Genomic DNA, 24,864 nt, shown 5'->3' with positions numbered 1-24,864 from the left:
GGTAACCCTACTTCTCCCAATCCATGCTCAGACAAATCACCTGAAGTGACAGCTAACACCTTCAGTACCTATTTTGTTGAATCAATATCCAAGCTATTTAACCCCAACCCCAACTCCTCCAATGCCAGTCCTCCTAGCATCTCTGAACCTTCTCTTACTACCAACTTCACTAACACTTTCTCTCTTAAACCTGATCCCTCTCCCTACATTAAAACTCTACTCTCCAAGTTAAAATCATGCTCTGTATCTGCTGACAATATCTGTTCATATTTTCTCCATATAGCTGCCACTCTCTTGCTCTGCCTGTATCTATCATAATCAATCGCTCCATTTGTGAATCTAAAGTTCCATCACTTTGGAAACAATTCTCCACTCTACCTATTCATAAAGGAGGTAACTCCTCTAAAATCTCAAATTTCAGACCTATTTGTATCCTCTCCCCTGTATCAAAAGTCTTAAAAAAATGCATACATGCACAAGTTATGCAATATCTCATACAGGAAAAACCACTCACTCCTTCACAGCATGGCTTCTGACCTAAACATAGTACCACCACATCTCTACTGTCCTTTCTCAACACTATTTCCTTAGCCAAAGATGATAAGAAATTATCTCCTGTCTATTTCATGACCTCTCAAAGGCTTTTGACACTGTTTCCCACTTTCTACTACTGAGCAAACTGTCTGACCTCAACTTCTCCCCAAATACAGTTGCATGGTTCTACAGCTATTTCTCTGACAGGCTGTAATCAGGGAGATAGCACTCTACACTATCTACTCCTCTTCCAGTAAAAATGGGTGTCCCCCAAGGCTCCATACTTGGACCACTACTTTTTAATATCTTCACCAACTTACCCTATTCTTCTTGCACACAATCTTCCATAGTCCAATACACAGACAACTCTACAGTCATCACCATAGCCAACTCTCCTTCTGAACTTCTAACAGCTACTCAGTCATCCTTCAACTCAGTTGAGACATGGCTCTCCAATAATCAGCTCATCCTCAACCCTAAAAAAACAAAATTGTTACTCTTTCTACACAAAAAAGCTAATCACATCAAATCTTCCTTCACCATAAAATCCCTAAATAGTAGTCTTATTGAAGTAGAATCTAGCACAAAACTCACTGGCATTACCATTGATGATCAGCTGAAATATGACCTGCACATAAATAACTGCATTAGAAAAACTCATCAGAAACTAAGACTACTGTATAGAAATAAAAAAATTCTCACCACTGAAGCCAGGCTTACACTCACACATGTTTATCTTCTCCCGTGCTTAACACATTGTTCCCAAATACTTACTAATCTCAACTCCACCATACTTACTAAGCTTGAGTCAACCTATCACAAGATAGCTAGATTTGCAGCTCAACAAACCTATAAATCCCACCATTGTCTCTCCCTAAAATACCTAAATTGGCTTGAACTACCTCACCAGCTTCTCCTCTCCCAGCTCCCAATCATACACTCCATTCTCTATCTGCCAGCCTTCTGTCCACCTCTAAGCCCCCTCATCTCCCACTATTCCCCCACAAGGCAACTCAGGAGCTCAACCCAAAATCTATTACAAATATACAAACCCAAGTCCAAAACCGAGTATAACATATACAGCTACTGCCCATCTTTAGCATGGAACAAACCTCCACTTGAAATAAGATCCCTAACACATCCCAAACAATTTAAATTGGCCACAAAAAAGTACTTTATAAGGCATTGGATCTGCAACTGTTCTCAGCCTCCCTGAATGTATCCTTTCTAACAAACTAACCATCATTCTTTTCTCTACTTACGTTTCTCTCTCATAATCATCATCTATCCTTATTTATCTATTCCTTCCTTTATCTCCTATCCACCTCTTCACTTTCTTTCTCATTCCTTAGCTGCTTATGCCTCCCAGGATACTGGTACAGTTCATGTATTACATAACAACAAGTATAAACATCAACCTACCTTTGCTTCCCATGTAACTTCTTAGTCATCTTATCTGAAATTGTAACACAGTACTGTTGGCATTTTATTTTGATTTTGTGTTTCAAGTATTATTGATTACTGTATTAGTTCTTAAACTGGATTGTAATTATAAAATTGTTTGAATTATTCTGGAGCTTTTCTCCCCGGGCCTCTGCTGATCAAGGGCTTTTGGCTCAGTCAGACACTCTCGGTCAACAAATGTAAAATAAATAAAAAAACTGTGATCTGATTCTCATTCTTATTCTAAACTCTGGAATAGTATCCACACACAAATAAAAATAGTTTTAAACCACTGCTTAAACAACATCTTAACCAGTCCTGGCCCTGCACATGTTCATCACAAGGTTGAGACTTTGTGTTCGCCGTACAACACTCCACATACTCTTCTTAAATAGAATACTGTCAACTTCTCACTGAAACAACAAAACATTTTTTATACATAACTGCTGCCTGTACAATCCACTAAATTATACATGAGCTTTCTCTTTAGTAACTTCCACCTCTGTAAAATCTTAGAATGTATAAATGTAACTACTGTTTGTGTATAATTGGAAATAAAAAGGTAAGTACTCTGTGTTTAATTGAAACATAGTATAATGCAATGTAAGCAAATGGAACTTTTTTTCCTGGGCCTCTGTTGAAAATAGGTATTACCCAGTCAGACTTTACCCAGTCAGACTTTCCTGGTAAACAAAGACAAATAAATAAATAAATAACTAGTCTATCACTAGTATGAACAGCAGTGGGCTGAGAGTTGAGCCCTGGTGCACATCTACTTCCACTGGGAACCCCTGTTTGAGACCAAGCACAGTTCATACTTGAGTCATTCAGTCCTTGTACATAGCCTGCACTAATTCTACTAGTGTTTCTTGGACTTCGAACCACCGCAGTACTGCTAAAACAGCTTTCTTGGAACCTTGTTATATGCTTTCTCCAAGTCTAGGAATGCCCAGTTAAGACTCGTTTCTCATTTCTAGCTTCTTCTCAACTATCTATCTCACAGCAAACATTGGGTCAGTTGTGCTGCATCTTGATCTGAATCCTAACTGCTCATCTCCTGTCTTACTTTTTACTACTCTGCATATCCATTTATCAGTCACCCTGTCCAGAAACATTCATGCAGTATGACAGGAGTTTGATACCCCTGTACTTCCCGTAGTTGTGGATGTCCCCTTTGTTCTCATACACTGGTATGAGTATGCTTATTCTCCAGTCATCTGGAATACATCTTTCTCTCCACACTGCTATGAGTACCCTCAGGAGCCATTTCTCCCATATCTCACCCAGCATATTTATCATATCTACTGTGATCTTATCTGAGCCTGCTGCGCTCCTGGACTTCATTTTCCTTAGTGCTGTTCTTACTTCTTCCAGGGTGGGCTCCTCTTCTTCTCTCATTGTAGGCATGTATGGGGCAGTACAGCTTCTGTAGGGTTTTCTTCATTCAGAAACTGCTGGAAGTACTCCTTCCATTTGCCTTTGATGTTCTGTGGACTACTGCTCAGGTTGCTGCTGGTTCCCCTTATGAAGGGTGTCTGACTATTTTCTTCATCTTTCAGCCTTCTTCCTGCCAACTGCTGAGTCACTTTTCTAGAGTGCCTCTGATGTCCTGTTCTTTTCTATTGCAACTCCTTTTTTAGCTTCTTCCCTAGTCAATCAATATTCCTCCCTAGTCTGGTTCGGATTCTTTATCTCCCATTTCTTTTCCAACAGTCCTTCTTTCTTTTGACTTCCTGGACGTCTGCATTCTACCACCAGCTTTCCTTATGTACCTTAATTCCATACCTGGCACAGTGATGTATCTGTTATGTAGTCCTCATGCGTGTTGCTTTGAGGCTCTGCCATTCTTTTTCAGCTCTATCTATTTCCTCCTCTTCTTGGGGTGCTAGAACCCTGAGTAATTCCTTGAACTGTTGTGCTTTTTCTCCAGTCAACTTCTAGGTTTTCAACCTGGTCTCTGTTGACCTCACAGCCTTCTCTGACCACTGCTTGGAGCTGATTTTGGCAACCAGTAGTTTATGCTGGTGGACGTCTATTTCACTGGGGATAACTTTGCAATCACTGATTCTACCCAAGTGCCCTTTCCTTACCAGGAGGAAATGTACCTGATTTGCATGTTGGCCACACTTGTATGTGATCATATGACTGTCTCTGTTTCTGAACCATTTGTTGGCTACTCTAAAGCTATTTGCCAGACAGATGTCTAGAATGGCCTGCCCTGCTTTATTCCTATTATCCCACCCATGTGAACCCAGGCAATCCTAGGCAATCCTCATATCCTGTTCTGTTTATCTCAATATGTACATTCAAATCTCCCATTATTAACACCAATTCATGTTGTCCTGCTTTATCTAGTAAGTCCTGCAACTACTGCCTGAATGCACTCACTATCACAACCCTGCTGTGGGGCATAGGCCGAGATTATGAATACTGCCCTATCCTTAACACTGGAGTCTGATTGCTATGAGCCTATTACTAATACTGATGACATCCCTCCCTGTCTTCTGAAGCCATTCCCTCACCACACCACACCACACCATTTCTAGACTGTCCTTCTGCTAAGTAGTAGATTCTGCATCCCAAGCCAAGTGGTTTTGCTACACTGCCCTTCCATCTTGTTTCTTGGACACATAGGATGTCCAGCCTTTTCCATACCATCATGGTCATCCACTTCCAAGACCCATCCTGTCAGTGAATTTACATTACATGTAGCAATTCTTAGTTCAGGTTTGTCAGGTTGATTGGGTTTACATTCAGCTTTGGTTCAATAGAGCTATCCCAGGTAATCAATGCTGGGAAACTGGACACCTGCTGGTGAGTAGCTTATTGAACCAGGGCTGCTGAGCTTTATGGTGAGCACATACTGGCCAGTAAGGGCACATAAACCCCTCCCACCATTAGCATGAGTCCATGGCATAGTTCAGAGTAGGCCAGGTTCTCAACTGATTTATCATCAATTGGTGACATTAGGCATCACAATCAAATCACCTAGAGCTATATTTTACACATTCAAGTGGCTAGCCCTGCCACAGTGCACAGTCTGTGATCCGTGTTCTCTTATTTGAGCATACTGAGTACCCCAGTAGATGCCCAATATGGTTAGTCTATACACTTTTCCTCCTATAGGGCACCGTGTAGAGTCTGTGCTGCTGCCCACAGCTCCATTCATTGGTGAGTTTGAGATGGAAACAACCAGCATGTTTTGGGAGGAACCCCACAGAGACACAAGGAGAACATGCAAAGTCCAAACAGGCATTGGCTGGAGGTCAGGACTGAACCTTGTACCTTGTGCATGGGAGGTGAAGACCTTAACTATTATGCCAGCTGGTCTCTTCTTTGATCGATTATCAGTTTTAGCAACACATTCACTATTATTTTAGCTAATATAGACATAACGACTATAATCATGGTTTACATCAAACTCTGACTATATGAAGCTGTGTCTGACCAGGTCTTTACCCTCTTTGTGTAATAACGCCATATCAGCTTTTTTACAAGAAGCAGGTGCTGTCACATGTTTTAAAATGCTGTTAAACAAAACCTAACAGATCTCCATCACTTTATTTCCTCCTACCTTCCAGAATTCCAAAGATATGCCATCTGCTTCTGGAGACTTCTCTACTGATTGATTATACATCAACATTTTTATCTCAGCCCTTCCTGTCTTAGCTATTAATTCTTGAGCCTCATCTTTCTCTAACCTTGACATAGTTAAGTCTTCTATAAATATTTCCATTTCTGCCTTTTCTTGGTTTCCCCCATTCCTTTGACTTATATAAATGCTTATAGAATTTTCTTCACAACTCTAATATGTCTATAGGATCTTTGGTTAGTCTTCTTTTCTTTTCATAGCATCCCTAAGTTTTGCACCTTATTCTTTCTACTAAGAGTTTTTGTGCTCTGGAGTCATTGTCAAAAGTACATGCTTAACAACAGCCTTTCCTGACTTGTGCATTTTATCCAAATGCCCCCTTATTTTCCCTTTAGCACTTAACAATTGATCTGATGTTGTCAGTCTTTACTTAATCCTTGACTGTGGGTTCGGTTCCGTATCTCGGAACTGACTCGGCTGTTATTCCAGCTCGTGCCTTCCAAAACCTTCGAGCTTAACCTTACCCATAATGCTCCTGTAAGGATTAGCTCAGAACTCCTTTGTCGCTTTTAGTGACAGACACATTTTTTTTCCTGTCAGCTCTCGAACTGGTTTATTTCTTCAAATTGTAAGTGTTTTTTCTTTAAACATCTTTTGTTAGTAATTCCTTGTCTATTTTTCATTTACCCAGCTCCTTTATTACCTTTTTTCCTTAACAGGAGTAGTGTTTTTCTTATTAAATAACATCACTGGAAGTCTCTCTCTCTCTCTCTCTCTCTCTCTCTCACTGTCTCTTACTTTTATGGTAATCTGTTTGTATCGTTGGCACCTTTCCTGTTTTCCATCTTCCTAATTACTGTTAAGGTAAACCTTTCATACCACTGTTGGTATGTCTCTTTCCTTTGTGGTCTTTAAAAAAAAACTTACATAAACTTTAAACAGTCCTTTTCTCTTCTCTGTCTGTGTGTTTGTGTGAGTGTATCTGCTTTGACATGGCTGAGAAGGCTAAAGGTACTTCTGGCATCAAAAGATGCCAGAGGTGTGATCATAAATTACCAAATTCCAACTGACACTGTTTGTGTGTTTACTGCTTGGGCCCAATGCATCTGCATGAAGACTATGCTATTTATCATGCCTTCAGTCAGTGGGCCCTTGTAGAGAAGAAGAAACAACCTTATCTTAAAAGACCTTATAAAATCGATCTTTGATGAGGCCATACCTTTATCTTCCAAATCTAAGACTGATGTTAACCCCCCCTTCTTCTTTCTCCTCTTCCAAACATGAAGGATCTAAGAAGAAGAACCGCTCGGTTCCGACAATCTTGTTGGCACCACCAGTCAAAATGGCAAAGTCTTCTCCAGTTCTCACAGTTTCTGCGGAACTGACTGGAAAGCAGCTTCTATCATTGGTGCCATTGATGCCGACCTCTGCACTGACAATTTAAGCACCCATTTCTAGTTTGGATCAGATCATGTCAGTACCTCCTCTCTCTTCCATTTTAGTCGTTTCATATCTGAAGGAGTTTTCATTTAAAAATTTGCCCTGTACAAGACATTCACTGGCAATAGACCCCTTTGCAGACTGCTCTCCATGCCCTTTCTTGGAAAACCCCGGTCCTTGTCAGTCTTTTCGGTCTGATCCACCAAGATCCTGACAGACTCTGATGTTTTGAGACTGGTGGGCCAGCTCCTGGAGGTGAGGGGATTAGCCACTTCCTCAGTTCCTAGCCTCTCTGGCTCAGGAGCCTTACCTGTTTCTGCACCAGTTCTGGTTCCTTCTCTGACTGCAACTGAGCCTTGGGAGTTCTCGGTTCTGACATTCGTAGTATCGACTGTATCGGTGCCAGTTAGATCTTCATCTCTGGCACCAAGAACCAGAGAACTCATGGGGTCAGAATTCGTTGCTGGTTCCAGGGACTGTGGATTGACTCCAATATAGTTGAGCCATCCATGCTTCTCAGGATTTTGGCACCCACAAGTTCAACTCTGGCCTTGGCTTCAGAGGCAGCTACTTTGATGCGGGATGCGAACATGGTTTTGAGGGAGTCTATCTCGATTCCAGGCTCCTATTCGTCTAGGGGGGACATGCTTTCTGGGCCATGGAGAGGACCTTGTCCACTACAGGCTCACAGTCGATGCCTCTCTGGTTGGAACAGCATACCTGCCCTTCCCCCTTGCCCAGAGCTGCCTCTAGCCTCCACCTCAGGACAGTGGACATGGAAGCCTCAGGATTCAAATGCTGTGGTTATCTCCTCTTCAGACACATCCATGGCCCATCCCTCCAGATATGTGCCCCTGAAGAAGACGTGCAAGATGAAACACTTGGACTTCCCTGAAGAGTCTTGCAAAGAAGATACTGATTCTGATGAAGGGGAAGGTTCCACAAGGTTACCCCCAGAAGATGTCTCATTTGGAGACATACTAGAGATCCTAAAACAGAGGGGTGGCTGGACTTGATGTTGTTAAAAAGTGTAGTTTTTTGGCTGAGGAATAGTAAATTGTGATTTAACCATTTTTCAGTGGGCATCTTGTGTTATAGTTTGTAGGTAAGGGAGATGTCTTCTGAGCAAATGAGAGTGGCATCATCTTCATTTTATATCAGGCAAGCATGTTTGGAAGATGTAGGACTCCAGTGTGTACTCTGGGAGGAAAGTATATATGGCAGAGAGCCATTTAGCAGCTTGGCAATGATTAGATTCTAGTAAACTAGTTGAGTAGAGTTGGGTGGACCTAAGGCAGACATTTTTGATAGTGGTTTGGGATGGGAGACAGAGTCAAAAAGTTTATAGGTCTAGAAAGAGGGAAGAGGCCAATTTATTGACATTCCCGGCTTTAATGATGGTGTCTAGGAATGATAGAAATGTAGTTGTTGCACTGTGTGTTGTTCGGAAGCCATGCTGATTTGAGGTGAATAGGTTTTCATGAAATAAGTACTGTAATGTGTGTGGATGCATTTTACACTGTTTTAAAGAGAGGGGACAGTAACACAAGAGATCTAAAGTTTTTTTCTTTTATTTTGGTTGAGTTACCTCCTTTATATAGTGGTATGATATATGATTTTTTTTTTTCCTTAAGGAAGAAACATATGATTCTTGAATAGAACAACTGATTAGAACAGTGACTCGGTATGCAGTTGTGGAGGAAGCTAGCTTCAGGTGTTCTGAAGGTAAATTGTCGATAGAGGTGGAGCAAAGTTTGAAATTTGCTTAATATATCTTTTATGTCTTCATCTTCTTCTTCTTTCGGCTGCTCCTGTTAGGGGTCGCCACAGCAGATCAACTGTTTCCATTTCTTCCTGTCCTCTGCATCTTGCTCTGTCACACCAACCACCTGCATGTCCTCTGTCACCACATCCATAAACCTTCTCTTAGGCTTCTCTATTTTCCTGTTACCTGGCAGCTTCATCCTTAGCATCCTTTTCCCAATATACTCTGCATCCCTCCTCAGCACATGTCCAAACCAACGTAATCTTGCCTCTCTGGCTTTGTCTCCAAACCTTCCAACCTGGGCTGACCCTCTAATATACTTATTCCTAATCCTGTCCATCCTCATCACAACCAGTGCAAATCTTAACATCTTCAACTCTGCCACGTCAAGCTCTGACTCCTGCCTTTTTGTCAATGCCACTGTCTCCAACCCATATAACATAGCTGGTCTCACTACCCTCTTGTAGACCTTCCCTTTCACTCTTACTGGTACTTGTCTGTCACAAATCACTCCTGACACTCTTCTCCACCCACTCCATCCTGCTTGTACTCTCTTCTTCACCTCTCTTCCACACTCACCATTACTCTGAACTGTTAATTCCAAGTACTTAAACTCATCTACCTTCCCCACCTCTACTCCCTGCATCCTCAACATTCCTCTATCCTCCCTCTCATTCACACACATATATTCTGTCTTAGTCCTGCTGACCTTCATTCCTCTTCTCTCTAGAGCATATCTCCACCTCTCCAGGGTCTCCTCCACCTGTTCCCTACTCTCACTACAGATCGCAATGTCATCTGCAAACATCATAGTCCACGGGGACTCCTGTCTGATCTCGTCTGTCAACCTGTCCATCATCATTGCAAATAAGAAAGAGCTCAGAGCTGATCCTTGATGTAATCCCACCTCCACCTTAAACGCATCTGTCACTCCCACCGCAGACCTCACCGCTGTCACACTACCCTGGTACATATCCTGTACCACTCTTACATACTTCTCTGACACTTCTGACTTCCTCATACAATACCACAACTCCTCTCTAGGCACCCTGTCATATGCTTTCTCTAAATCCACAAAGACACAATGCAACTCCTTCTGACCTTCTCTGTACTTCTCCATCAACACTCTCAGAGCAAACATCGCACATGTAGTGCTCTTTCCTGGCATGAAACCATACTGCTGATCACTAATCATCACCTCCCTTCTTAACCTATCTTCCACTACTCTTTCCCATAACTTCATGCTGTCACTGATCAGTTTAATCCCTCTGTAGTTACTACAGCTCTGCACATCACCCTATTCTTAAAAATCGGTACCAAAACACTTTTTTTCCATTCCTCAGGCTTCCTCTCACCTTCTAAGATTTCATTAAACAATCTAGTTAAAAACTCCACTGCCATTTCACCTAAACACCTCCATGCTTCCACAGGTATGTCATCTGGACCAACAGCCTTTCCGTTCTTCATCCTCTTCATAGCTATCCTTACTTCTTCCTTGCTAATCCACTGCACGTCATAATTCACTATCTGGACATCATCCAACCTTCTCTTCCTCTCATTCTCTTCATTCATCAACCCCTCAAAGTACTCTTTCCATCTGCTCAACACACTCTCCTCGCTTGTGAGTACATTTCCCTCATTGTCCTTTATCACCCTTACCTGCTGCACATCTTTACTAGCTCGGTCCCTCTGTCTAGCGAATCGGTACAGGTCCTTTCCTCCCTCCTTAGTGTCCAACCTTTTATACAACTATTCATACGCCTTACCTTAAGCCTTCCCCACCTCTCTCTTTGCCATGCACCTCATCTCCTTATACTCTTGTCTACTTTCTTCATCTGTCTGACAATCCCACTTCTTCTTCACCAACCTCTTTCGCTGTATACTCTCCTGTACTTCTTCATTCCACCACCAGGTCTTCTTGTCCTCCTTCCTCTTTCCAGATGTCACACCAAGCACCTTTCTAGCCAGCTCTCTTACTAGCTCTGCTGTAGTTACCCAGCTATTTGGTAACTCCTCACTGCCACCCAGTGCCTGTCTTAACTCTTCCCTGAACATCACCTCACAATTATCCTTTTCCAATTTCCACCATTTGATCCTTGGTGCTGCCTTCATACTCATCCTCCTCTTCTTGATCACCAGTGTCATCCTACAAACCACCATCCTATGCTGCCTAACTACACTTTCCCCTGCCACCACTTTACAGTCTCCAATCTCCTTCAGACTAGCCCTTCTACATAAGATATAATCCACCTGTGTGCATCTTCCTCCACTCTTGTATGTCACCCTATGCTCCTCCCTCTTGTTGTAATACGTATTCATCACAGCCATGTCCACCCTTTTCACAAAATCCACTACCATCTGACCTTCTGCATTCCTTTGCTTAACACTATACCTACCCATCACTTCCTCATCCCCTTTGTTCCCTTCACCAACATGCCCATTGAAATCTGCTCCAATCACCAGTCTCTCACCCTTGGGTACAGTCTTTCTCATCCATCGCACACCCAACTTGTGGAGCATATGCACTAACAACATTCATCATTACACCATCAATTTCCAGCTTCATAAACATCACTCTATCTGACACTCCACCTCCAAAACACTCTTAGCATACCTTTCCTTCAGGATAATGCCTATGCCATTTCTCCATCCATCCACACCATGATAAAACAATATATCTTTTATGTAGGAGGTAGAAATAGGTTGTAGGGAGAAAGTGGGCTATTGAGGTTTGGATGTTGTACTAGGCTGGACTGGGATAGTAAATAACTACTATTAAGAGGCTATGATGTGGGAGTTTAATTTGGTAGTGTTGTCTCAGAGATAGAGAAGTCTGGGCAAGGATTTGGAGTACTAAGTATGGCAAAGTTTTAAGATCTTATTTCCTGAATAACAAGAAATTTTTAGGATTATGTTTTAAGTTAAGTTGAGGATGAAAGTAATACTGTTTTCTGTCAATATTGATCTGTTTTTTGGCTAGGTTTTGAAGACATCTGTAGTTTTGTATATGTGCAGTGGTATTGTTTTTGTACTATTCCCTCTCGGCTTTATCTCTTTTTTTCATTAGGATTTTTCCATTGTGGTATAACAAGAGTGTCTGTGTGTTTTTGATTCTTTGCCTTCTTAGAAGGGCAAGACTATATGGAGTGTTGAGGAGGATCATATTGAATCTATGAACAAAGTGGAGGGAAGATGAATTAAGGAATTTCCGTGGTGGTACAGCGGTAGCGTTGTTACCTCACAGCAAGAGGTTCTCTTGTTCAATTCTCGGCTTGGCTTGGGAGTGCCTTCTGTGTGGAGTCCGCATGTCCTCCCCGCAGTTGGGTAGCATTCGAAAGACATACGTGCGTAAATGGGCATGCCTTCATTGAAGGTTGGGTGTCGAGCTGGCACCTCAGCGTTTCGTAAAAATCTACTGCCAATCATTAGCAGACTGGACACTCACACTTAAATAAATTAAATCTCACACATCCAAGCATTTCTGGGAAAGCCTGACACTTATTTCCATCTGTGTCCCTTCCACAAAATAATACTGTCACATGCTGCCACCAATCAGAAAGTCTTTTTGTCCTTTTAAAGGGGTGTCCAATTATGAAAATTAAATATTAAAACAAATAGTAGAACATGACCTAAATAGCCAGGCTTTTGGAGTGGCCCTGAGAATTATCAAACAAGTATAAGCATTCTCAAATCACTAAAGAAAACACTGATTGACCACAATGTAAGTTAATACAAATATTTAATAATGAGCAAAATGATTAAAACATATAAAACAGTAATTTCCAATAAATAAACAGAACTCAATCACCATAAAAATGAAATCAATACCGTAAGACAGAAATCAAACATCAGAAAAACTCTAAGTTATCTAAATAATTAGTTTATATTTCCTATCTGACTAAAGAACACTGTCCCTGATCTAAACTAAATGATTACAAAAGAGCACAAGCAGGCTTACAGTTCTTGGTGAGCCCTTTTGGATGTAATGGGATCCTATCTCGCCTACATTCATAACTGATGGGTTCGGAGCCAATCCGTCGGCTCCGACTTGGCCACTATACACTAGAACGAAGTCTCTCATTGGCTGGGCTACCCCTTATCCCATAGTGCACCACGCCTGATCTCGTTTGCCGCTTTTCTAGCCGGACGTGGTCTCGACTTGGCTGGAGCTAAGTGTTTTTTTCTTGACCTTTTGGTCTTTTTGGACTACGGTTTCTGTCAGAATTTAAACAAACAGCTGTTTTAACAGCTTTGTGAGCGTTTGTGGTCAGTTTGGTGTAAAATTAAATTTTATTCTTTTTCGTGCTACTAGTGTACTGGGCAAGGCCCGTTTAAGTTAGAGGGCCTTTGCCCTTATTGTATGTTTATCTAATTTTCTTGTTGTGTGACTGAAATAGTTTTCGGGCTAAGCCCATTTAAGTTAGAGGGCTTTAGCCCACGTAGTTCCTTTCTCTGTGTTTTTGACCTGTTGTGTCGGGCTAAGCCCGTTTAAGTTAGAGGGCTTTAGCCCATACATTAGTCACTGTTTTTTTCTAGCTATCAGTTACCTGTTTTTTCTACTGAAAATGTCTAAGGAGCAAAAATCAGGGTTCAAATAGTGTGCTAAATGTAGTTATAAAATGTCTATTACAGACAGCCATGCTGTCTGCGTGTACTGTTTAGGGCCTAAACATTTACAGGATACTTGCAGTGTGTCACACTTTTTCCTCCAGGGTTCTCCAGGAGAGAAAAAACAAGGTGATACTTAGAGGTCTGATTAAGCCTTCATTTGAGGAAGCTTTGGCTTCATCTCCAGCTTCTAAAAAGAAGAGATCGTCGGCTCCGACCAGTCCGTCGGGCCCGACACCCAAGAAGCATAGATCATCGGCTCCGACCAGTCCGTCGGACCCGACAGCTAAGAAACAAAGGTCGACTTCTTCTTCCTCGGCTCCAATGGCTTCGGAGCCGATGGCTGAAGGGTCTGCCTCGGTGCTTCTTCCCTCGGCTCCATTGGTGTCGGAGCCGCAGGTTAGTGCATCGAGAGGCCAATCACCTACTTCGGCTCCTTTGGTCTTGGAGCCTTTGGAGGTGTACAGCTCAGACTCTTCCCCCACGGCTCCGGAGCCTCCTTTGGCACCGACACTGTTGCAAACGGTCCCGGTCTCGGGTCCGATAGTGCTGGAACCCTTTCGGAGCCGATCCCCTGCTTTATCGGAGCCGAGGCAGAAGTCTTCTCGGCCTCAATCTGTTTCCTCCAAATCCTCTAGGTTGTCGGATTCGGATTTGGATAGGGTTATCCAGAGGCTGTTCCAGTCCCCAGTTTTTACTAAAATGATCTCGGCTCCAGCCCACGCGGCTTCGGAGCCGATTCCACATCCCATGCATCTGATTCCTCCTCCGACCCCCTTGGAGCCGTTGGAGTCGGTGCAGGTAGAACACAGCGGAATCGTCCAGTCGGAGCAGGGACCCCCTCAGAGTTTCTCTGCTCCGACCTTCATTCCTACCCTGTCCTCGGTGTCAGGGTTTGGTACCAGGTCTTCCTCAGCGGGGGCCGAGGGCAACACTGTGGAGCTCGCCTCTTTGATGCCCAGTCTTCCCCTCGGAGCATCGGCTGCAGGTATTCCCGGTACCGCCATGGTCTCTCAGCAAGTGCCCTCTGCAGAGTCTGGAGGTCCTGCTTTTGAGGCCATGAGGAGTGCGCTGGCCATGACCTTGCCGGTTCAGCAGGTTTCTACCTCACCGTCCCAAGTTTTGGGTATTGGTGCCTCTGGAAACATTCTTTCTCATGACAGTGGTGCCCCAGGGCCTGAGAATACCCCCTTGGAGGGTTCCCTTCTTCCGGGGGGTCCTTCTGAATCTGCTTCGGATGAACCCCCAAGGAAGAAACTGTGTAAGAGGAAGCACGTTGATTCCCAAGATGAATCCGTCACTTCAGATACTGACCTCGATGATGTGGAGGGGTCCCCTAAATCGTCCTCGGATGACGTCTCCTTCTCGGATATACTTGACATCTTGAGACAGAGAGGCCATTGGCAATCCAAAGCCCCTACTGCTGAGGAGTCAGTTTTCCTCAAGGCCTTCGGGGCCCAGCCCTCCTCCTCCTGGGTGTCTCCACCCTTCGACGAGTTATTGGATCTAATCTCTCGGAGGGTGTGGGAACATCCTGATACGGTGGAACCGGTGCCTGCCAGGCCCAATAAGTTTCTTTCAGCCCCTCCCCAAAAGGAATTCCTCACTAAGGGTGTTGCAGTTGATGCTATGGTGGTGGCATCTGCCACTCAGCAGGACGTGGCAGAGGCTTCAACGTCTATTCATCCTCCTAATAAGGATTCTAGGAGCATGGATAGGTACGGGAAGTGTACCCTTTCTTCAGCGACCTTTACTCTGCGGTCGCTGAACTATCTCTGTCATTTTACAAGGCTCCAAAGGGACCTCCTCAAGGAGTTAGGAGAGTCCCTTGCGGGTAAACTTCCTGAGGCGTTAGCACAGACCGTAGGCGCCCAGATGACTACCGTCTCTTCTATTGTCAACTCGTCCATGAGGCTCATTTCCTATGCAGCTGAAGGGGCGAGTAGAGCAGCGGGCACAGGAGTGGCTCTTAGGAGACAAGCCTGGTTACGCTTGTGTCCACTCGCGGAGGCCTTTAAGTCTTCCTTCGCTGACACCCCCTTTGATGGGTCTTCTTTGTTTGGACCCAAGGTGAAGGACACACTTACTCGGTGCGAGCAGGAGGGCAAGACCTTGACTGCTGTTGGGGCCCGTTTTTCCGCTCCCTCTAGACCTTATCCCAAGGCCCAGAGAGGAGGGAAAATGTGGTTCAGGAAATCCCAAAAGTTCTTCTCTACTCCACCGAGTGATCCCCCCTCCAGAGGCAGGGGGGGTAATTCAGGAAGACGCTGCCCTAGAGGTGGCAGAGGCCCCCGTAACTCTGGAGACCGCGACTCCTTTCGTGGTTCCTCCTACCCTCAACATCCCTAGGATGTTGCCCGGCTGTGCTTCTCCGGAGCCGGTCGGGGGTCGTTTTGCGAAACAGCCACAGGCTTGGGAATCGATAACCAAGGATCAGTGGGTGCTTTGCATTGTAACCGGAGGCTACCTCATCCCCTTTTTCAAGCCCCCTCCTCCTACAAGGAGAATCCCGGACGTGCCACCCAGTCAACGGGATCTGGCAGCCGTAGAAGTTTCAAAGCTGCTAAGCAAAGGGGTCATCCAGCCCGTCCCCGCCGACCAGATCGGATCAGGAACTTACTCAAGATTATTTTTGGTGCCAAAAAAGACAAGGGACGTAAGGCCCATTTTGGACCTAAGCTCTTTAAATTGTTTTGTGAAGAAGTCCAAGTTCCGGATGGTCACCCTTCAGTCCATTCTCCCGTTATTGGAGAAGGATGTCTGGATGTGCTCCATAGACCTCAAGGACGCTTACTATCACATTTTGATACGTCAAGAGTCCAGGAGTCATTTACGCTTCCACCTAGGAACCAGTCATTTCCAGTTTTGTGCACTGCCCTTTGGTCTCACCACAGCCCCCAGGGTGTTTACCAAGTGTCTGACAGTGGTGACAGCTCACTTGAGAAGTCTAGGATTCCAAGTGTTTCCCTATCTCGATGACTGGCTCCTCACTGCCACCTCCAGGCATCTATTGATTCGAGCACTGAGGGCCACAGTAACCTTGGGTCTCTCGCTAGGAATCACTTTCAATTGGAAAAAATCTGTGCTGCGGCCATCTCATCGTATCACCTTTATAGGCGCAGAGTTAGACACAAAAAGGATGCGGGCATTTTTGCCATCAGAGAGAATTCAGGTACTACAATCACAAATTCTAAATTTGTTACCCAAATCTCGAGTTCCTGCCAGACAGATTCTTCAGTTATTGGGCACGATGGCTGCAACTATCCTCCTAGTACCGTTAGCCAGGCTGCACATGCGGGTGCTGCAATGGCTATTATCGGTTCAATGGTCATACCAAGAACTTCCTCTGAACCTCCTAGTTCTGATTATGGACAGTTGTCGTCGGGACCTCCGTTGGTGGCTATGTCGGTCCAACCTGGACCGGGGGCGTCCTTTCGCCCTTCAGCCCCCTGTTGCCACAGTGACCACGGACGCCTCCCAAATAGGGTGGGGGGGTCATTATCTGGACAGGTCTGTCCAAGGCACTTGGCAGGATTGTGAGGCGCACCTTCACATCAATATCCTGGAAATGAGAGCGGTGCTTCTGGTTTTACAGGCACTTCATCATGCTCTCCCCCAAGGTACTATTGCAATTCTATCCGACAACATGTCGGTAGTTTGGCACATAAACAAGCAGGGCGGAACCAGGTCCTACCCCCTTTGCAGGGAGGCCATGAGAGTATGGCCATAGCCTCTCGACGTTTCCTAGTAGCCACGCACATTCCGGGAAAAGCCAATGTGATTGCAGACAGGCTCAGCAGGACTCTCCTGTTGCCCCATGAGTGGTCCCTCAACAACAGAGTGGCTGTGCAGATCTTCGCCAAATGGGGTCTCCCTTGTTGTGACTTGTTCGCCAGCCCCAACAATGCAAAGTGCAGAGAGTTCTTCACTCTGACACCCTCTCAGGGCCAGTCTCCCAGGGATGCTCTAGCCCACAATTGGCCCCCGGGTCTGCTTTATGCCTTCCCCCGATTTCCCTTCTCCCGAGGGTGATTCAGAAGACAATTCATGTCGGGTGCCACATGATTTTGGTCGCCCCACATTGGCCCCATCAGGTTTGGTTCCCATTCCTTCAGAAGTATGCAGTACAGGGCCCCTGGATTCTGGACCCAGTGCCGAATCTGTTGTCCAATCAGTCGGGACACTCTCATCCATCCCTCCAGTTGTTGCGACTGGCGGCTTGGTTACTCCACTTCCATCCTTAGTTAGAGATCTTTCTCTTTCTTCGGAAGTGATGCACATCTTGTCCTCTTCCCACAAGCCGTCTACCATTAAGCTGTATTCCAGCAAATGGAAAAGGTTTGTTTGTTGGGCCCAGCAGCGAAGCATTGATCCTCTTACGGCCCCAGTTCCGCAGATCTTGGAATTTCTAGCTTCATTGTTTCATTCAGGCTCTTCAGTCTCCACACTTAAAGTTCAACTGGCGGCTATATCTAATTTTCATGTTGCTATAGAGCCTTCTTTAATGGCTAACAGACTTTGCAAGTCCTTTCTTAAGGGAGCCTGGCTCCTCAGGCCTCCTATGGCTCATCCCGTGCCCCCTTGGGACTTGAATTTGGTTCTGGCCTCTTTAACTGCCCGTCCCTTTGAGCTGGTAGCCACTTGTGATATAAAATTCCTGTCTTGGAAAACTGCTTTTCTAGTGGCAATAACTTCTGCTAAGCATGTTTTGGAGCTTCAGGCTCTCTGTTCTTCTCCTCCTTATTTGATTTTTCATAAAGACAGAGTTTCCCTTAGATTGAATCCATCCTTTTTGCCTAAGGTAGCATCCCCTTTATGCATTCAGCAATCATTGGAGCTCCCAGTTTTCTTTCCAAATTTCTCTAATAGAGCAGAATATACCTTCCACCAGTTGGATGTTCACAGGCAACTGCGTTTTACTTAGATAGGACCACTCAGACACGAAAATCTGACCAACTGTTTGTGTCCTTTGCGGAGAATAGGTTAGGTCTACCAGTTGCCAAAACCACCATTGCCAAATGGATTAAGGATTGCATCTCTTTCATTTATTCCCAGTCAGGCAGAGAGTTGCCTTTCCCACTCAAAGCTCATTCTACCAGGGCTATGGCCACCTCTGTAGCTTTTCACTCCAAAGTTTCAATAGATGATATTTGTGCGGCTGCTACTTGGTCTTCTCCGCACACCTTCATTTCTCATTACAAGGTTGATGTGGCTTCCCGAGGCAGAGCTTCATTTGGTTCCGCAGTTCTCAGGAGTGTGTTCCAGTGAGCCACCCGGGGTTTTAGGTGCTAGGGACGCTGTCCCATCAGTTATGAATGTAGGCGAGATAGGATCCCATTACATCTTTTAGTTATGTACTTACCATAACTTTGGATGTATGGGATCCACCTCGCCTACATTCATACATACCCACCCTCCTTCCCCCTACCTTTTGGACTTGGAGGAAATATTGATCTTGCTAAGCTCTCCTCTGGAAGGGCTCTGGTTGGTTACAGTTATTGGTATGTGTTCTTTACCTGTATGTATGTATGAAAGCGAACAAACAAGGTCTGGGGAAGCAGGCGTGGTGCACTATGGGATAAGGGGTAGCCCAGCCAATGAGAGGCTTCATTCTAGTGTATAGTGGCTGAGTCGGAGCCGACGGATTGGCTCCGAACCCATCAGTTATGAATGTAGGCGAGATGGATCCCATACATCCAAAGTTATGGTAAGTACATAACTAAAAGTTATCTACTGCACAATACATCTGTGAACAACTCACATCTGGCTGTAACTGGCAGTAACTGACAACTGAGTGTTAACTGTCTTCAGCAGGCTCTTTTATAGACTAGCCTAACTCTCACAACTGTTCCAGTTCTAATTTTCATTCCGTATTTTGAAAATCAACCAACAGCTTTTTTTTTAAAGTTTCTTCCTGTCTTTCATTTTCTGACAGTAGCACATAGCAACTGTCAACATTCTCATGACATTGTTTGCCTTTAGAATCTTTCTTCACAAACATGCACAGTTAGAAATGTAAAGAACATTGTTCATGTCATTAAAACATTCTGTATAAACAGATTATAAATCAACATGTACAAACTTATTTAAAATCATAGCTAGTCATGCTGGCATATAATACGCAGGTTAATTTGAAATGATGTACAAAACCTCAACCAGACATGCTAGCACACATGACAATGTCTAATTTCTTCAAATTTTTCTCCACCTGTGATTCAAGCATGGTTTACAAGTGACCCTTGAAAAACGATGCTTGAGAAAAATGGATCTGTCTGAGAATATCAACTCACTACTCTCATGGGCAATCCATTTGCATTGGCATTATTAACCCCACTGCTGTGTTCTTCTCCTTCTGAGGAAACTTGTATGAGCACAACCCCCACCTCACACTTTGATGCATCTACTTGCACAATAAATTATTTACTATAATCTGGGCTGGCTAACACAGGGGATCCTCCCAAAAATCTCCTGAAGTTTATGGAATGCCTTTTCGCAATCTGTGGTCCACACTATCTTATCCAGTTTATTTTTCCTAGTTAGATCAGTAAGGGGTGCAGCCAGTGCACCTTAACTGGGCACAAATTTTTCACAGTACTCCACTGCCCCTGGAAATGCTGCCACTTGGTTTCTAGTAACAGGAACTGGCCATGCTTGAATAGCTTCCACTGTGACAGGCTCTCGCCTAATCTTACCACTCCCCACTCTATGTCCTAAGTAAGTGACCTCTGTCATACCCACCTGATACTTACTAGGTTTAATGTTTAACTTTGCCCTTTTAAAATTGGTCTGCAAATGCCCATAGCATAGTCTTTAATGCAGAGTTTAGCCTCTACACAAGATCATTAGTTTGGTGGGTAGTAAGTGGTGATCTGTACATGTTTCACCCCACAATTCTTCCACAAACAAGTTATCAGGTCTGACATAAAATTGGCACTTTGGGCAGTCAGTATCTCCCTTGGAAAACATACCCTGCTGAAAATTTCTAGCAAAGCATTTGCCACCTTTTCTACATCAATATCACCTACAAAAGTAATATTAGGTGCTATTGCTGGAAGTGGCAGATGGTAGGCTCTAGGCACTACCAACTTTCATACTACCTCTCCTTCCAGCCCTCCCTTAGGAGTCCACTTTCTATACAACAAACCTTCCTTCTCTACCTCACTATACCCTTCACAAGGAATATCAGGGACTGTAACTAGATGTGGCAGACTGTAGGCTTTAGGCTCTACCAGCTGCTGTACTACCTCATCTTCCAGCCCCACCCTTAGCAGCCCACTCTTTCTACAACAAACCTTTGTTTCCGTATATAGACTCCCCTCTTCCTTGAGTGTCGGATGCTTCCTTAGTCATCTCCCTCAAGCTTTGTAATGTAGGGTCTGTAAGTTCAGCCTGTCTCAACTCTACATTTATGACCCTACCAATCTCCCCATCCACAGGAAGCCTAGAAACTTCTGACAGTTGTATTTCAGTTTCAATCTGGGTACTGTTGCTCCCCTCCATCCTTGCAGTCACAGTGTCCAAAGGAACATCAGTACCTCCCAGCAGCGGTGGCTCACTTTCAAACTTGCTGCTACAGGGTAGCACCTTTTCTGAAACAGCCAGCACACCAGCTCCAGCTTCAGGTATGAGCTCTGTCAGGCTCTCCACCAGGCTATTGGACTTACATGACTTTCTCCAAGCTTGACTGTGTGTTGTTGTATGTGCACAAGGTACTACATCATCAAAGTCATTCCCTATCAGGACATCTGCAGGAATATCCTCAAACACACCTACCTGCTTGCTTCCTCTTCCACCATCCCAGTCAAAATGAACCCTAGACAAAGGAATTTGGAATGTGGCCCCTCCCAAAGCTCTGACTGGAGTAGACTGCCCAAGCAAGTACTGCTCTTCTCTAACCACTGCAGGCCTCACAATGGTTATATCAAAAGTTGTGTCTCTCTTAGCAATAACCTGTCTACTATCTATTAAGATACAATATAAATTTTCGTGATAGATTGGCACCCCTGTTGTTTCCAGACAACTTACGACTGGCAGTTTGTCATCACCACTTGCTGGCTCCCTCACCTTCTGTTTCTCACCTTTCCTCAATGGACATTTAACTACTGTGTGGCCCCTCTGGTTGCACTTGAAACATCTAATCAGTAACCGTGTACTTGGACTAGTAGTTTCCCCTGTTACTGGTGTACTCTGTTAGAGTGGTTTAGACTGCCCCCCCAATGGTTCCCTTATGTCCATGTGCAGCACTGGGTATCCCTTTCTTATGCATTGGTGCTCTGCTTGCTAAGTAGAGATCCCCTTTTCTCCCCAACTCCTCCACAAAGTTATACTCTTGGTCTGCTAACCAGATTCTCATGTCATCAGACAAAGTAGCAAGGGCTTGTTCCCTCACCAAAAGGTCTATCTGTCCCTCAAAAGTGGTGTCCTGACATCCACTCACCCATCTGTGAAAGTAAGTACTTAAATCAGCAATACAGTCATGTACACTTTCATCTGCCTTGTGTCTATGTTCACAAAACTTGTTTCTATAAGCTTCAGGTGTTAGTTTAAAAGAATCTAGAAGACAGTTCTTAACATTTTCATAATTCAAACAATCTACATCAGACAATTTTAACATGGCCTGAACTGCTGTACCATGGAGTAAGGGAGTCAGGAGCCGAGCCCAGAGCTCATGGTCAACATCATACTATCTACATACCCTCTAAAATATATAAATGAAACTATCAATGTCATCCCCATCCCTGTATTCAAGAAAAAGTTTACTGACCTTTACAGCTTCTGGGGTCTGGTTATTCCCTTCATCGTTGCCTCCTTGAACCTCTCAAAGGCTAAGAAGCTCCACTTCATTCTGGCTCTGTCTCTCGTTTTCCTCAGCTTCTATAAGTTTGGCCTCCAGTTACTCTGCTGATTTTGGTTCAAGACATTTGGCCTCCAGTTCATACTGATCCTGCTTCTCCGTTTCCTCAGCCTCCTGTTATTTGGCTTCCAGTTCATATCAGTACTGTTTCTCCCTAGCCTCCATTTCCAGTCTAACTCTGGACTGATTCTCAGGTCCTCCAAAGAAAAGGTGGACTGTCCTGTCTCAGCAGGCTGCACATACCCAATACCAAATTGGATATCCTCTGAATGGCTGATCTGAGCTGAATCTGCAACTAAGGCTGACATCATTGTTTTCTTAGACAAGTTGGCATACGCCAGTTCTCTGGCTTTACACTCCTTGGCCAACTGGTTCTTTGTCAGTTTACTATAGTGTTCTGCTGACATATTTGCCTGCAGTCCCTGAATAACTAATTAAAAATAAATAAAACTGTGGTGAACCAATATTCTGTATGTTTATTTGGTGGCTGTCAAGCATGCAAACCCTAATGACAACTACCTACAGGATACTGAAGTCCATTTAATAATCCCACACTGTTGGCACCAATTAATGTGATGCCCAGACAATACCCCTATACTGCCACTAAATAATGTGACATCTCCCACTATCCTGAGTCAATAAGTAAGGAGCTTCAGTCCTCACTACTGACTCCAGTGTGAGTCTGTCACTTAAACAGGAGTAATATTCCACAATTTTCCCCTAAGAGCACAACAGGAACACGCTCTATAACCTGGGATTGGACTGTATACTTCTGTCCACTCCTTATTACACAACTCAGAGCAATGTGTCCCAGTTTAAGACCTCTGATACACTCACACTTAAATAAATTAGATTTCACACACCCAAACATTTCTGGGAAAGCCTGACACAGATTTCCAGCTGTGTCCCTTCCCCAAAATAATACAATAACACGCTGTCACCAAATAGTAGCAAATGATCTAAGCAGCCAGGCTTTCGGAGTGGCCCTGGGAATTATCAAAGCAAGTATAAGCACTCTCAAATCAGTAAAGAAAACACTGATTAACAAAAATATTTAATAATGATCAAAATGATTAAAAAATTATAAAACAGTCATTTCCAATAAACAAACAGATCGCAATCACCTGGAAAATTAATTCAGTACTGTAGGATAAAAATCCAACATTCAGATTAGTTATAATTTCCTATCTGACTAAAGAGCACTGTCCCTGATCTAAACTAAATTATTAAATAGCAGCTATCACATTGGCAACACACCCCTTAGAGTTGACCTAGTAGTCAGGGACTTAGGGACACACATAGTAATCTAGCATTTGATCATCATGTGTCTACAGTGGAGAGGAAATCATTCTATGTTTCTCAATTTATAAACAAAGGTATGGCATCTAAGTCCAGGGAAGTCATTGTTCCACTGTATTTGGCATTTATCAGACCTATCATTGAGTACAGTGCCCCCTTTTGTATGTACCTAACCAGGTTTATCCAACGAGTGGAACGTCCACAGAGGTTCTTCACTAAAACAATACAGGGCGTAGGTAATATGTCCTATACAGACCACCTCAAGGCCCTATTCCTGTGTTCTGTCTCCTACAAGCCTTTGAGGGGAGATCTATGCCTGGTATACAGGGCATTGTCAGATCCCACTCTGATGGACCTTCTGCATATCCACACAAAAAAAAAAACAGTAGCAGAATTACCCATTCTAAAGACTTAAACCTTGCCTGTGATATAAATAGGACCTGCTAGAGAGATAGGTATGTATCCCAGAGACTACCCCATCTGTGGAACAGGCTCCCCATCCATGTGAAGCAGAGTTCCTCTCTAATCCAATTCAAGTGCAACTTGGACAATTGGATGGTTAACCAGAAATTCATCCCTGGTTTGGCACCTATGTCTCTGATGCAAACAGGTAAGATGTAAATGGTTCATCTTCCAGGCCCATGCTTACACTTATCAAGGGTATCAGAAGTTGTCAGAGATTTGGGATGCATGGCTAGGCTTAAAAAGGCCCTTGTTGTTGTTAGCGTAGTAAACACCTATGAACCTATTACAACAGAGTAAAGGCAGGCTTACAGTTCTTGGAGAGTCCTTCTGGGTATCCACTGCACAGTACATCTGTGAACAACTCACAATTGACTGTTAACTGGCTGCAACTGGCTGTAACTGACAACTGAGTGTTAACTGTCTTTATGGGTTCATAGGTGTGTACTAGGCTAATGGTCCTGGAGCCTTTACAAGCCTAGCCCAAAATAATTGCCCAGGCACTGTGCCACCCAATGTTAGTTCACAGTGCCCCTATCCAGTAGGGCAACTGGAATGATCCCGGGAGTGAACTTTCTGTTACCCATCCACTCATCAACTTTCTTTTGACATGAATGGGAAGCTTATTCCAGAGTATGGGCAGTCTTTAGGAGATGAACCTGTCCCTCCAGCATGTTCTGTTAATTGTGGTAGTGAGGTTATGATCTCAGGAGTATGTGGTGCGGGCGGATTGGGATTTCTTTAGGTGTGGCATTTCAAGTAGGGCTGGATCAGACTTGGTTTTGTAAGTCTAGCAGTGATCACCTCTAAGTAGTTGATAAGAGAATGAGAACAGCTGAAGTTTCATGAGTCTGTCCATGTAGGACA

The sequence above is a fragment of the Protopterus annectens genome, chromosome 8.part0 (assembly GCF_019279795.1).
Source record: "Protopterus annectens isolate FY-2018-M chromosome 8.part0, PAN1.0, whole genome shotgun sequence".
Lineage (NCBI taxonomy): Eukaryota > Metazoa > Chordata > Ceratodontiformes > Protopteridae > Protopterus > Protopterus annectens.
Note: the sequence above shows the minus strand (reverse complement) of the source record.